Genomic DNA, 14,583 nt, shown 5'->3' with positions numbered 1-14,583 from the left:
AAGACCTGATTCTGTAATAACCTCAAGGTCATAGTGGTACAAATTTGTCAAACACATTCATCCTTTGTACATATTGCTGTGGTGCTTCAAAGGAGGCGTATCGTTTCCCTTTGAAATACATTCCGTCCATAGTGTGTCTGAGTTTTAACAATTGTGCTTCGTGCACACTGATGAGGTGACATAAAAATGAAACCAACACACTGAGGCTCATTCAACCCTTCAAATTAATTCCACTCTAGATAAAAAAAAAACATGCAAGGCTGTTGCCTGCTGCCCACAGCTGTTTGGCTCCACTATAACAAGCTAAAGTTACAAAAATAATCGTTAAACATATTTTTGTATTTTTTTTTTAAATTTGATATGTTATTTTTATTATTCCAGGGAGTTTAAATGTATTTATTTAGACAAGTATATTTTATATTGACAGTTGTACTCCTTACAATAGACTGCCATGTAAAAAAAAATATGTAAAGTGATAAGATTCATGATCTGATAGAGCTGTCTTCTGACAAAATTAGACCCATATTCTTCTCTTGGATCAGTGTTTTGTGTTCTTGGCAGAGGACAAGCTGAAGTTACGCAGGTGGGTCTTCTCTTCTTCCACCTCCCTCTCTCTGACTGGGCTGATGATCCAAAGCAGACACATTCACGAGGCAGCTTTTTAAAATACTTCACCAGACAGTGCATGTTCCAAGAGACCTGGAACGAAATCCAAATCATTATGATACTACTCATACCCACCTCTTCCTCATCCAGAGACACAAAGCTGGCTCACGCAGAAACTACTCTTTCTCCCCTTTTGTGCCTTATTCAAAGAAACCTTCCACTGATTTAAGCAGTGTCTCAAGGTGAGAAACAGAAAACTGAGACAGAAAAGGAAAAGGCGACCTGTGTTCAAAGTGAGAAGTGTAACACCTGTCAGTCTCGGAAGGATATTAGATCATTTCTCCATTTTCTGAGGTTCTAAAGTAACTTGCAATTAACTGTCGAGCCATTTTGTGTTCAGACAAAGGCTATTGCTTCATCATTACATTTACAAATGTATGAATAATAATGACTGCAATATATGCAAATGCAATGTATGTATTATCTAGAATCTGTAACATGCCAACTGGTTAAATTACAAGATTTGTTTTTGATTTAAAGTAGTACACATTTAAATGCAAGACACACACACACACACACACACACATACACACACACACACACAAACAGTAAGAGATTAGACAGTTAAAGGGCTTACTTACTCATCAATAGCCATATTAAGTATTTTCTAAAATATTTTAGGATTAGTTGCAGAGACATATGTGACACTTATACATGGAAATTTAAATACACACAATGTGCCCTTTGCCTTGGATCAAGGAGCAGCATAGCATCCAATTGTAATTACAGGCAGAATAGTTGCTGCGCCAGATTACAGAATCAATTTCAACAAATCCCAAATAACAAGATGTGACAGATGTTGCAATGTTGTCTGGTCCCTAAGTAACATAGTAATTTTTAATAGATTAAGTAAATCACCCTTTGGCTCATTTAATCAGCCAAACTCCTCAGCGTTTGTGAATGGAACTAGAACAAGTTGTGGTGACGCAATAGTATTTGTACTCTATCAGTATTTCGTATTAGACTACATGTATACAGAGTTAGAACATCTAAATGAATTGTGAAGAAAGCAGTAGAACTGGAACAACCATAAATCCAACACTGGAAGGCAAAGCATGTAATACAGTCTACATGTTATTATATGTCATATAATATGGAATATATAATATGTCACTCAACATATTATTGTAGGGTCTTTATCTCAAAATATAAAGTGCCTTAAACTGATTGTTATTGTAAACTGAACTCCAAAATCTTTTCCAACTTTTAATTTCTTCTGTAGCTCAATCTTTAATGTTAATGACCTAAAATTCTGCTGTGGACAGAACATAACTACATCTATCTTCACTGCCCAACATTATATCCTCTTCATTGAAACAGAATCCCTGTGACGCACGAGACAACAGCTCAGTGGTTCCATTACGCAGTTTTGAAATACAACCAATGTGTCCCTGTGGGCCCTTATGGCCCAAAAGAAAAAAAAAACTGTTATCAGAGGACAAATTCATGTCCTATTGCCCTTCAAAGTTGTGCTGTCTTGTGTTACTATAGTATGCAGGCACTAACATAAACAGAGTTAAAACCCTTGTCTCAAAAAGACCCTGCTAAACGATTATGGGGGTTTGCCCTGGTCTATCTCAAAAATAGACTATCATGGAAAAGTGAAGGTGATTTTTAATTACACTTCAATTTATTGTTTTTTAATATATATATATCAAATATTTTCCAAGATCAAGCAACAAAGTTTTATACAGAAATGTTTACCTTGTAAAAAGGTGTGTTGATTTATGCATTGATTTATTGATGCTCCTTTACAACAAATTACTGCATCAGTGTGGTGTGTTATGAAGGTGTTACTGCTAAGGTGTTACTGAAGTTGCTTTCATAGTGGCCTTCATCTTCCTCTTGACAGTTCAGGCCAGGTTAGTTGGGTCAAATACAGTAATAACATGGTTAGCAAACCTTTTCATAGTTTTGGCATGGTAGGAAGATGCTAAAAAAGAAAATCTGCATCTCTGTAAAGGTTGTCAGCAGATGGAAGCACGAGTTAATCTAAAATCTACTTGTAGATGACTATGTTGACTTTGGACGTGATAAAACACTGCAAACTGACACCACAGGTCATTGCAACGCAATTCACCACAGAAAGCAGAAACTTCAAACACCTTGGATTCTGTGACTTTCCGCTCCTCTTCTAGACTGTATGGCCTTGATTTCCAAATGATGAAATGCAAACTTTATCTTTATGTGGAAAGAGACACTTCTTGTGGCTTTGGTTGAGGAGTGGCTTAACATTAGGAATTCAAGAGTAGCCTTGATGTACTCAAACTAGCTTAGTGCACTCTTTGTGAAGCTCTCCCAAGTTTTTGAAATAACTTTTTGAGACAATGTGTACCTTTTGCTACCACACTTTCCTGTCCACTAAACCTTCCATTAATATACTTCAGTACAGCACTCTACCAACAGCCAGCCTTTTCAGCAATCATTTTTATGGCTTACCCTTCTTGTGGAGGCTGTTGATAACTATCATCTGGACAGCTGTCAGGTCAGAGTCTTCCCATGATTGAGGGTGTGTGTAATGAACTGGACTCAGAGATACAGTTTTTGCTAGTAAATCATGCTGAATCCTACACACTTGGCCTTTAACCTTAGTATGGAATATATCAGACAAAACATAATGGATTAATTTGCCCAAAGTTAACAACAATGAGGATACAACAGATTTTCCAATAACACCAGAATAGCTTCACTGCACCCTGGTATGAACTGCCCAAGTCTCTGGAACTACTAGAAATATCACCCATCAGTCTTTTAAAAAACATTTCCTCTTTTGGTGTTATTTTGATTGTGGCGAGTGCTGTCTAGCATGTTGGTTTCAAAATGTCAAATAGGTGTTAAACCATGTTGAAGTCGTTTTCATGAGAACAAAAAATAACTTGAAGAATGGTAAAAGGTTTGTAGAGACCAGTGCTGTTCAATTGCATATTAACTTTTTTTTTTTCTTACCCAATACAAATTGTACATAATGGGGACTTCTAGACAAATCAATGAGAAGTGACAGTGATAAGAAAACTCTTTTAGTTACCGGTGTTATGGTCTCGAGGATAGACGCACACGCTCCCTTCCTCTCACTCATTGTATTGTTATGTTTGAGACGTGTTGAACCGCATGTCTTAGCAGGTGTGTGCTGACTGTATTATGCAGGCTTATGAAGGGCAGATCCAGGCCATCCCCTGCTTTGGATGGCAATTTGCATTTTTATTGCCATTGTCACATCCTCAGTTAATACACCATTGACTCCCGGTGCCACCCCTGAACCTGACGGCATCACCTCGCTATCCCACCCGAAATGAGAGCGCCTGCAGGGCCCTGGATCTTCATCGACCGGAGCTCAGGTACCAGTCGACCTGGCATTCTGAGACGGAAATTGAGTGTCTTCTCATGTTAATGTGGACTTTCCATTAGGAAAGATGATTGATTTGTGCTGTGCCGTTGCTGTGAATAGGCAATAGACTGGCACAATAAAAGAGTGAGATGGAGCTTTGTGTGCAGGTGAGGCCATATGTGAACTAGACTGTGACTGAATCTGGGTGCTGAAGATGGAGTGAGAGGGGGCTGGGGGCAGAGACGAACAGAGAGATGAGAGATGGAATAGAAAAAGTTGAATGCAGGAGGGTGAAGGTTAGGAGGTGAAAAGGAGCAAAGGAGCAGTTCAAGGTTTAGAAGTGTGAAGGGATGGGGAGATGATAGTGCGAGGAAACTCTCATTCGCATTCATTTGAGCCGACTGGATGACAGAAAAGAATTAGAGGTCTTAAAGACATTTTTCTTACAGACTATTCTTCAAAGGTTTCTTTTTGTGAGGCAGTTGAATGAATAACAACTTGAAAAGCAATCCATTTCAAATGTATAAATCTGTAACACAGTGCTAATGTATTCACTGTCAGCTTGTACATGCACTGAGAGTTCATCTGGATTAAAACATGCTTTGGTCACTGTCCAGTTAACCAAGCAAATGTTTTCGCTTTCTTTTACTGTGAGTTGAGTGGGATTCAGCAACTTTCCCAGGACATCTGCTCCCAACGCCCACGTTCACGTCTTCATCCAATAGAAGTGCTTAGTTCACCCCAAAGACCAGAGGGTGCTCTGCAATGATTGGTTGCCTGGGCCAGGGCCCAGAAAGGGAAGGCTGAGCCCTGAGAATTTTCCGAAACATTTTCTTTGCTGTCTTGGCTTTCGCCAACATCTGTTTCCAATCAACGTTAGTAAAAAGGCCGCTTTTCTTTCTCCCTGCTGTCTGGGGTGCACACACATGGACATATATACACAGACACATACACATACGCACTCTTCTCAGTCATCTGCATTCCTACTTGTTAACATAGAGGAAATTTTATGTTTTTGGCAACATTAAAGATACTTCTTAGTCAAGTTTAGTATTTTACTATCTTTACACACACAATTTTATGCTGATATTTGATAGATAGCTATGATACATCATTATTCTGTTCATGAAATAGATCTCAGTGAATTGAGTGAGAGCAAACATTGTATAAATTGGTAACATTTTCAAAATGTACACACTCGAACACATGTTGAACATCCTTGCAACTGCTGTCCTCAGCATAGCGTCCTGTCTTTTTCATGATTAGTACTAAAGTTCAGCTTCCTAACGCAAGTTTTATGTGTTTTGCTACTGCTTCTTACTTTCTATCTTTGAGTCACAGCTCTTCCCTCCTGTGTGGTCATTGCTGTTGCTTCCATTGTATCACTTTTGACTGCAAGTCAACAAACTCCAGAAAACCCTGCTTATTATAGCAGGTACTTTCCACAGATATTCAGAAATAACCATAGTGATTCACTGTATCCAAAGAGAAACACACAGTGTAAGCAGCAGTTCCTTCAGTTCTTAGCAATACCTCCCCATTAGTAAGGCTGCCTGTGTTATTTCTGCCAGCAAACTACTTAATAGGCTTTGGCCCCCTTGGCTATACAACCATGGGAGAAATAACTTGGAAGTTATAAGGCTGGTCAAGTGAAATTTAGGAGTTCTTGCAGACAGTTTTTTGGAGCAGCTGGAGCAAACTGTAAAGGCCAGCCCAGCTACAAATCTAAGCATTTTAAACAGGTAAATAAATGCTTACTTATGTTACCTTTGATGAAATACACAGTACTGAGATTGAAAGATGATTCAAACATGCTTGAATGTCATTATATTTACTTTTTGGTATTGTCTGAAATTACATTGTAAGCAATTGTTAGTATAACAACTGTGTCATTTAGTGTAGATAAAGTTATAACTAGCAGCTGCCTGATTTTGAGCTTCCTCCCAATGACCCTTGACCCTGAAGGCTATTGACTTTGTGATCCTGCTCCTGCTGGGCACAGCTTGATTTACAGCGCAGTAGTTACTTGGTCTTTCAATGTAATCCTGGGTCAGACTGAGCTAATAAATCTGAAGTGTGCTACTTTTGTTGGTATTTTTTTTAATCGTTTCCTTAAAGATTACATTTTTTAATCATAATTTGTTAATTTCATAGTCTCTTTATATGACTGTTACAGCATTTAAATATCCTGCCTGCAACACATAACACTGGGTTTATACTTCGGAACATGTTACAATGAGTTACATGTCTGTGTTAAAATGAAACTACAGGTGGTTAAGTGTGGAGGTTTGGAAGTTTACATGAGACTTAATGAACGTATGTATAATTCTGCAATGCAAAGCATTTGGAGAGAAGAAAATGCCAATCAAAAGTAGTAAGCATTGTGGAAAAGGAGAATTCATATCTCTGCCGACTTCTTGCTCTACAGAAGTGTATAATCATACCAATTACCAATGATTTTTTTTAACAGAGCCTTTATATTGCTGTCAATCTCTCCTTAGTTTGAATGACAAAAAAGTCACTTCCAATTACCTTTGCCCATGCCAGGCATTTCACAGATGAATGCCGAAAGAAAGAGAGGCTGATGATGGCGGAAGAATGGATTAAAAAAGAAAAAAATGGCTAAGGGTAAGCTGAGGAAGCGTGAAAGGAAAGGTGTACACCTTGAATTCAATTTAAACCAGTTCCCACAGAAACCTCCCTTTGCATTTCAAAAAACAAAGCAGGTTGATCAAGTGAAGATGTGTAATTTCCATGCTTTATTTGGGCTTTGCACACATGATTTGCACAAATAGAATCTTTTCCATCTCGGAGGTCCCTTTACCGAGGGCAGAATCTGAACCAAAAATTGAACCATTTCTTAAACGTTGCCAAGCAATACATATTCACCATGCTCCAATGTAGCATTTCTTGTGCTTTATTTCCTGTTGAAAAGGTTTGATAACATCAGTGTTTAGTGGATTTTTACAAATGTATTTACTTCCTAATTGATGGTTTTCATGAGGGTCTTTTATCCATTCAGTTCAGGGCTGTTCTTTTGTGAACAGCTTTTTTTTTTTCGTAGCTTCCTTTTAAAGGAGGTAAAGGGGATTGACAGCTGATTAGAAGCAATTATTGGTTTAACACTCAGCTGCTCATTTGATGGTAAGCTGTAAATAATCAGTGAAAGCATTTCTGTTTAAATGAGATATTTTGACGTTGTCTTTAAAAACATGGTCAGTGTAAATACACCAAAGTGATATGTAAAGAATAAAGGAGAAACCAAGTTTCACAGCACCTGCTGATCTGCAGTTTGTAGTGAGTCATGAGAACTGGCATATGATGTGTTTCATGAGATGTCTCAGGCTCTGTTTTGGCTTACCTTCTGGACAACGGGTCTGAGAAACTGTCTCGTGTGGATGAGCCCAGCATATGATTTTTCTGAAAAGATAAATTAGATTGGCATTAAGCAAGAATGACAATGAGGGAATAATAGCATTATGATCCAAATATATTATTTACTGAGTAGCCTGAAAAGCAAACAGAAAGTTAAAATAACTAGAGAACTGATCGATTTTAGCATACACCCTTATGCATCTACAAAAATGACTGAAGCACACCGTTTAACCTTTGGCTCTTGAGAGTTTGGAGCTTTGTGTGAAAGGACAGAAACACCCAAGAATTGTGTGAAGGCATGTATATACAACATGAGTCTATCTATGCTCTGATAACACAGTTAAATATATGTTTTTTTTTAAAGTATCAGTGTTATAACTAGAGATGGACCGATCCGATATTACGTATCGGTCCGATACTGACCTAAATTACTGGATCGGATATCGGAGAGAAATAAAAAATGTAATCCGATCCATTAAATATAAAAAAACACCTCACAAAACTTGCGACACGGCGTAACTCGGCTCATAACCGTAGCACAGCGGAGCAGTGTGGTCACGTGATAGAGCGGCTGTGTGTATTTGTAGCCTGCTAGCAAACATTTCATCTCCGAGGAAGTTATCTCAGAGAGAAGTAAAGCAAGTGTGTAAGTTCATCTCTGAATGTTTGTAAAACATTCCCGCGTTAAGCTTAACAACCGATATATGGAGCGACTGCCTCTCTCTCTCTCTCTCCTGCTGCTACTTCAATCGTGAAACTGCTTAATGATCAGCTGATCGGCTTTTCTGTCGCGAGTCCGTCTCTCTTCTTTGTTTTTGGCCCACTTTGCACCAGAAAGAGGAAACCAGCGGCTGAACAACAGCAGCACGTTTAACCTTGATAAGCTGTTGTTAGAATTTATTTAATATTACTTTCTACACCAGGATCTTTTTCTACGTAGCTGACGGCTGGTAACTGTGCAGGGGCGGATCTAGCAAAGTTTAGCCAGGGGGGCCGATAGGGCATTAACAGGGAAAAGGGGGCACAAAGACATACTTTTCTTTCTTATTCTCATTTAAAATGTCTAGTTTTAATAAATAATTATCTGAATCTTACACCCAAAGTTTTAATCTGATGTAAAATGTATAGAAGTCCATTACTGTATATAGTAACTATTAAGTCTAATATACCCTAGTAAGCTATAGTACTTTTTCCTTTGGGAAGGTACCATCTGTGAATTCTGCAATTCTGTTGAAGAAAGATGTTGAATCTATTTAATTATTCTTGAAAAATAATTGATTTCTGTGCATTTTTTCACCCTGCATCAAATTAAAGTTGATTACATTGATTAAGCATCATGAGGAAGAGGGTGGTTCCCTATTTTCTTTTGCTGGGAGTTTGCAACCCTATTAGTTAGGTTGCTTAATATTTCTGCTAAGTACTCTTTAAAATACCAGAATAGGGAGGATGGAGTAGGTTTAACTTTATTAGATTGATCAGTATTGCTGATCTATGAAATATTTTGGGTGCAGTGTGTTTTTTTTACATACAGGTATAACAGAATAGCTTTAGTGTTGTTGTTGTTGTTTAACTTGAGTATGAACTTATACAAAAAGCAGCAAGATATTTAAAAAACAGTTTTATTGATTAAAAAACACACTATATCGGATTCATATCGGTATCGGCAGATATCCAAATTTATGATATCGGTATCGGTATCGGACATTAAAAAGTGGTATCGTGCCATCTCTAGTTATAACAGCACTAAACAGAGGAAGAGTGCAAGCACTAAAAAGCTACAAGTAACTATTACATAGGAAGAGGACTCCTAATCAGCTATGTATATGGATCATCACAGCATTATGTTGATACAGTCAGCTATAATCTGGTCAACAGAAAATATATTAACCTCCTAAGACCCGAACTCTTTCATGGCATGCATTTTTAATTTCTCTTTGCTATTTGGGCTGATTGGGACCTGATGAATGTAAAAACAAAGAATTATCTTTTGTTTTTTAACCTGATTTTTGTTTATGAGAAAAATGAAAACCACGTATGCGGACATTCGTATACTGTTCTATCGCATACGTCGATAGAACAGTATATAATTTCCTCGTAAGTGGATATTAGGCCCTTGCCGAGCAAAAGGTCCTAGTTAATGAATTTAAAAGAAAATGAAGTTAATGAGAACATTAAAGATTCCACTAAATCCCTTCCTGATGTTATATAGCAGGGGTGTCAAACTCAAATACACAGTGGGCCAAAATTCAAAACTGGAACAAAGTCGCGGGCTAACATTAATATTTATTGAAAAACAAATCTTCCTCCAGATTTAAGAATGAATCTTTCCTTATGGACTCAAATAAGTTTTGCTGAAAAACTGAATATGGAACAAGCAAAGCTTAACACTAAACAATATATATATTAGCTGTATAATACCAGTAGGCCAGCTCCAATAGTAATTTGGTATGGCTTCGCGGGCCAAATGTAATTAGGCTGCGGGCCAAAGTTTGACACCTATGTTATATAGCATCAATCTCAGCTATACTTTGTAATTTATGGCAGTTAGCAATTTTAGCATGCTAGCATACTAAACTAAGATTGTGAATATGGTAAAAACAACGACAACAAAAAAAACCCCACCCTCTTTTTTTGCATTGCTACTGTAACCATGTTCTACAAAGCATGCTCAAAACACCACTGTGCCAAGTAGTCTCGGAGAGCCATTACTGTAGATGTTTGGTCTGCAATGCTTTATGTAATTATAATAATAGAGACATTTAGCAACTTGGATCTTCGCTGAACCGAAAAAAGCAACTTTCCCGGGCCGATAATGTCTAAGCTAAATTATTTCTATCTTGCCAAAGCAGACTGTCTGATCATGTTCCAGTAAAACAATTATAAAATCTCTATAACTCAGTTGGAGTAAATGCATCATGTCGATTATCCGCTATAGAAGACGTTTTAGGAGAGCTTTGAACAGATTTATTTTGGAGTAGACAAAGTCCCATGATTCCCCTCTCGACTTCCAAGCTTTATTTTTAGTTGTGTCGCCAAAAGTCAGCAAATACCTGCAAAATCATCCATCCATTCTCTTCCACTTGTCTTTATCAGGGTCATGGTGACAGTTTAAAATATGTGTGTTTAGTTTAAAATGAAACGTAATTTCAACATTAAAGTCTAAACAAATATAAGGAAAACAATGACTAACTTCCTTGTTTTCAGGTGTACAGTAAGTGACATCAGTTATAAATATACGCGACTATTTCTCCTTTAACTGTAACCACAGAACATTAGTCATTTTAATGAGCTACAAATACCCTTGAAACCCACAGTCAGCAACATCTTGCCTGTATATACATGGACATGCTAAAAAACTCTCTGTGGTTGCTATGTAATCATGTGTTTACTGCAAGTCTGCAAAAATAGTCTTATTTTTTTAACAATAATACTGGTGGTGTGCTCACATCCTCCCCTTTCTCACAGTGTGTGAGAGTCATATGACAATGTGCCAAAAAGCTCTTGTTCAGATAACCACAAACCAATCCCCACGCCCCAACTCGCAATCACACACAGATACAGGGGGCAATCCATGCTTACGCTGCTTCCCCCAAGGCTATGACATTGCATGTATCTCGACAAATCCAAGAAACCTGAGTAAATAAACTGTTTTCCCAAGAATCCTTCTCTTTGACAGCACAAGCATGACTCTCCTTGTGACTCAGAACTAATGTAAAGCAGACGCTTGGCAATCTGGTGCCAACTGGTCACTCTTTCACTGAGACAATGAAACTCAAAGATAGCATAAAGCTGTGGAGAGTGTGGAGGGGGAGTTTTTCACATGGCGTGGAGGGGAAAGCCACGCCTCAGGTCACAGAGTTTTCCATACAAAGATTTGCTCCCTCACATATGGACTGTGAATCAGTGCAAAACTCTCAGCTGAGAGAGGGGGTGTGTATGTGAACATATAGCAATCATGACGTCTGATTCCTAATTATCTGCACAAATAATAATAATAATAATAATAAAAGCCCTTTCCCCTTCTTGATTTGATCTACTCTCATAAAAACATTGTGACACAGAAGGTGCAAGCTGTGGAAAAATATTTCCATTCCTATGGCAAGAACTTCTCGTGAAAACATGCAAAAGCCTTAAAATTATAATGCTTTCGAAGCCTAGATGAAGGTCAATGATCTCTTTTTCTCTTTCCTCATGTTTTGGCGTTCTTATCCTCTCTGCTGATGCAAAGTCGATTTATCCGTCATTGTGTGAGCATGTGCGTGTGTTTGGCTTGTTATTGCATTTGACACTGCACAGACGCTCCTGCTCTTTGTCAGCATTACAAGGGAACAAGCCCGAGATTACTCACCGAGCCACCATGCAGTCCCTCACGCTTGCCATGGAGGTTGTGTAACTTTCAAATGTTAGCCACGCAGCTGGAGAAGAGTCATTACACTTGAAGCGGTTGTTAACAGTAATGATTATAGCAGTGGCTTGTTACAAAAGCGGTAACAAGGCAAGAAACGACATGGGTTTCAAAAACTGCAGGTCCGGCCCGGGAAAACAACTCTGAAGCCAAACAGATGCAGAGTGTATGGAGAGCTTTTTAAGTAGTAACACAAAGTCACGAGTCACTGATGCAATGCAGCCTTACTCATTCCCACTGCAACTTGTGTGGCAGTTTGTGTTTGGTCTGAGCCACGGTGAAACAACATGGTAAAGAAAACAATCATGAAGTAAGCCTTCTGTAACGAGCACAGCCTGGCCTGCTTGATGCTGCAGCTGAGAGGGCTCCAGTGATAGGTTTTAAGCCCGGGACGTCTGCCTGAGCACGCTCAGTGGGACACCCTCCCCGGCTTTTCCCACATCACTGGGGGCCGGGGAAGGGGAGGTGGGGGGTGGTGCGGTTGTGCTGAGGCGAGAGGTGGGCTCCTTGCTCTGCAGCAATCTTTTCGGGCTGTGGCTGGGAAACGCTACGGCCCACTGTTCTCACCATCTCCCCCTGTAGCAACTAACCCAGGAGAGAGTGAACAAGAGGGGGGGGCGGGCGGGAGCGGAGTTAGAGATGACAAGTGACACTGCTCGTGATTTTGGGGTAAATGTTTATTGAGAACTTGGAGGGATATTTGCTCAATTGGATTAACGTCAATGTTTCTCTATCGCAGACGTTTTTGTGTACGTCTGTTTCCAAGCCGAAGTGAATGACTCACCAGACAACTGCATAATATTATCAACTCAGCTGTGCCTACGCAACATGTGAGCCTCCTGCTTACATTTTAGCATGTATTCAGTGTCCAGACAGAAGTGTTGCTTGATTCACTGCACAGCATTTGATTTGTTTGACTTGAGCCTATTTGGCATGAGAGCATTGCGTTCATTGTTTTGTTTTGCCAGGTATACATCAGTTTATCTGCTCGTCCATAACCCCGGCTGAATTAGTGCCTGTATTTATTGATCAGTTTTATTCAATTGAATTCCGTTTTATTTATGTAGGGCCGAATCCCAACAACAGACGCATCAAGGCACTTTGTAATGACAAAATCTATATAATAATAATATATAATAACAGAAAACCCTGACCCGTATAAGCAAGCACTTGGCGAAAGCGGTAAAGGAAAACTCAGTTTGAACAGGCTTAGAGAGAGGCAGCCATCTGTTGCGATTGGTTGGAGGTGAGGGAGACAGGACAAAAGTTAGATTTGCACTCATCTGTAACTATTACATGCTGAAATATGAGCATTAAATCACTCCCAAATTACTCTTATTTTATTTATTTTTATTTCTAAATGGCTTTTTAATGATAAATGAGCAAACACTGATCCCTGTTGTGATCAGTGGGAAGCTACAAAATCAAATTTTGCCCAGATCTAATTACAGTTTTACAGAGTACAGTAACAAAGAAACTAAAACAAAAAACCCTGTGTAAAAGCTTTAACCCACTTTGCATGTCTTTATAGTTTGTTAGGAAAATGGGAAATAGGTGGAGCAATTTATTGAAGTACAAAGTGCAAGAAACAGAGTTTGCATAATGCTATTGCAAAAGACCAGTCTAAAGAAACCAGTATTGGCTCAAGACTTTTGCACGTCACTGTACTTTTGTCTTATTTGTCATATAGTATGACATAAGTCACATAGCGTGCTAACTATGAGACAAACAAGCAAGACAGAAAAAACAAAAGAAAACAAAACATACCTTCTGTTCGACAAGCTATGATTTAAAGTTCACCTTTCACTCATAAACTTGTCAGCTGTATGTCAGCAGAGTGCAGTGAATGGAAACAGTGGTTTTAGGCAACTGCGGCAGTCAGTTTGTGAGTGGGCATGAGCATTAAGTTCAGCTTGATTTGGAAAAATATCTATTGAGGATCATGACAAAATGTAAATTTTACTGCCCGTGACTTTTAAAAGCCTGAGGTGATATCCTGAGTGAATCTTCGTGGTTTACAATGTGACTGAGTGTTAAAAAATGAAGTTCAGTATGCTGCATAAAATGCTCGAGAAAACTGACACACAGGAGTGCCGTCTTGCTCACCCTTGAAGTAATGAAGTAGAAATCGATGTGTTTACCTAAAGCCGCTACGGCACTTTCAGTTTCTGCAAACGTGGTCATACCTCCCATGTTGCGAATGAGAACGAGTGGGCGGCAGTGGCAGCACAGATAAGGACTGGTAAGCAGGAGGAGGAGGTGGGGTAGAAGGGTGGAGGGGGCTGTGTTTTGGGGTCATTGACCAAGCAACCATTAGCAACTTGCTATACAAGTTGTAAACACAATGTATTCGCAGTGGAGAGGTCACACATGAATATCAGCATGAACATGTACCTCTATTTATAGACACACACAAACACACGCAAAGTCGCAAACGCACACACAGGAATGAGCAAGAGGATATATTCTGCTGATTGCACAAACCCTACTTTTTATTTAGTTAGAACTGCTGTCTCTCCATCGCTCTCTCTCTCTCTGCGTTCGACACACGCACACACTTTCTCACTAAAAGAAGCACATACAGGAAGTCATATGACTTCTTTTTTTCTGCACCCGCAAAGATGATCGCCTTTAACCAGCTCGAGCTAAAATATGAGCATTGTGACGGCGCTGCACCACAAAGCTCTCCAAACAACCATTTCTAAGAAAAAGGAAAAAACACCGAAGCAGTGTAGTGTCAGTGTAGTGTGACATAATAAGTAGAAGTATTAATATAGTTCCTCAAACTTTCAGATGTCATTAAAAAAAACAA

The sequence above is a fragment of the Neolamprologus brichardi genome, chromosome 14 (genome assembly GCF_056152115.1).
Source record: "Neolamprologus brichardi isolate AB-2024 chromosome 14, ASM5615211v1, whole genome shotgun sequence".
NCBI classification, from domain to species: domain Eukaryota; kingdom Metazoa; phylum Chordata; class Actinopteri; order Cichliformes; family Cichlidae; genus Neolamprologus; species Neolamprologus brichardi.
Note: the sequence above shows the minus strand (reverse complement) of the source record.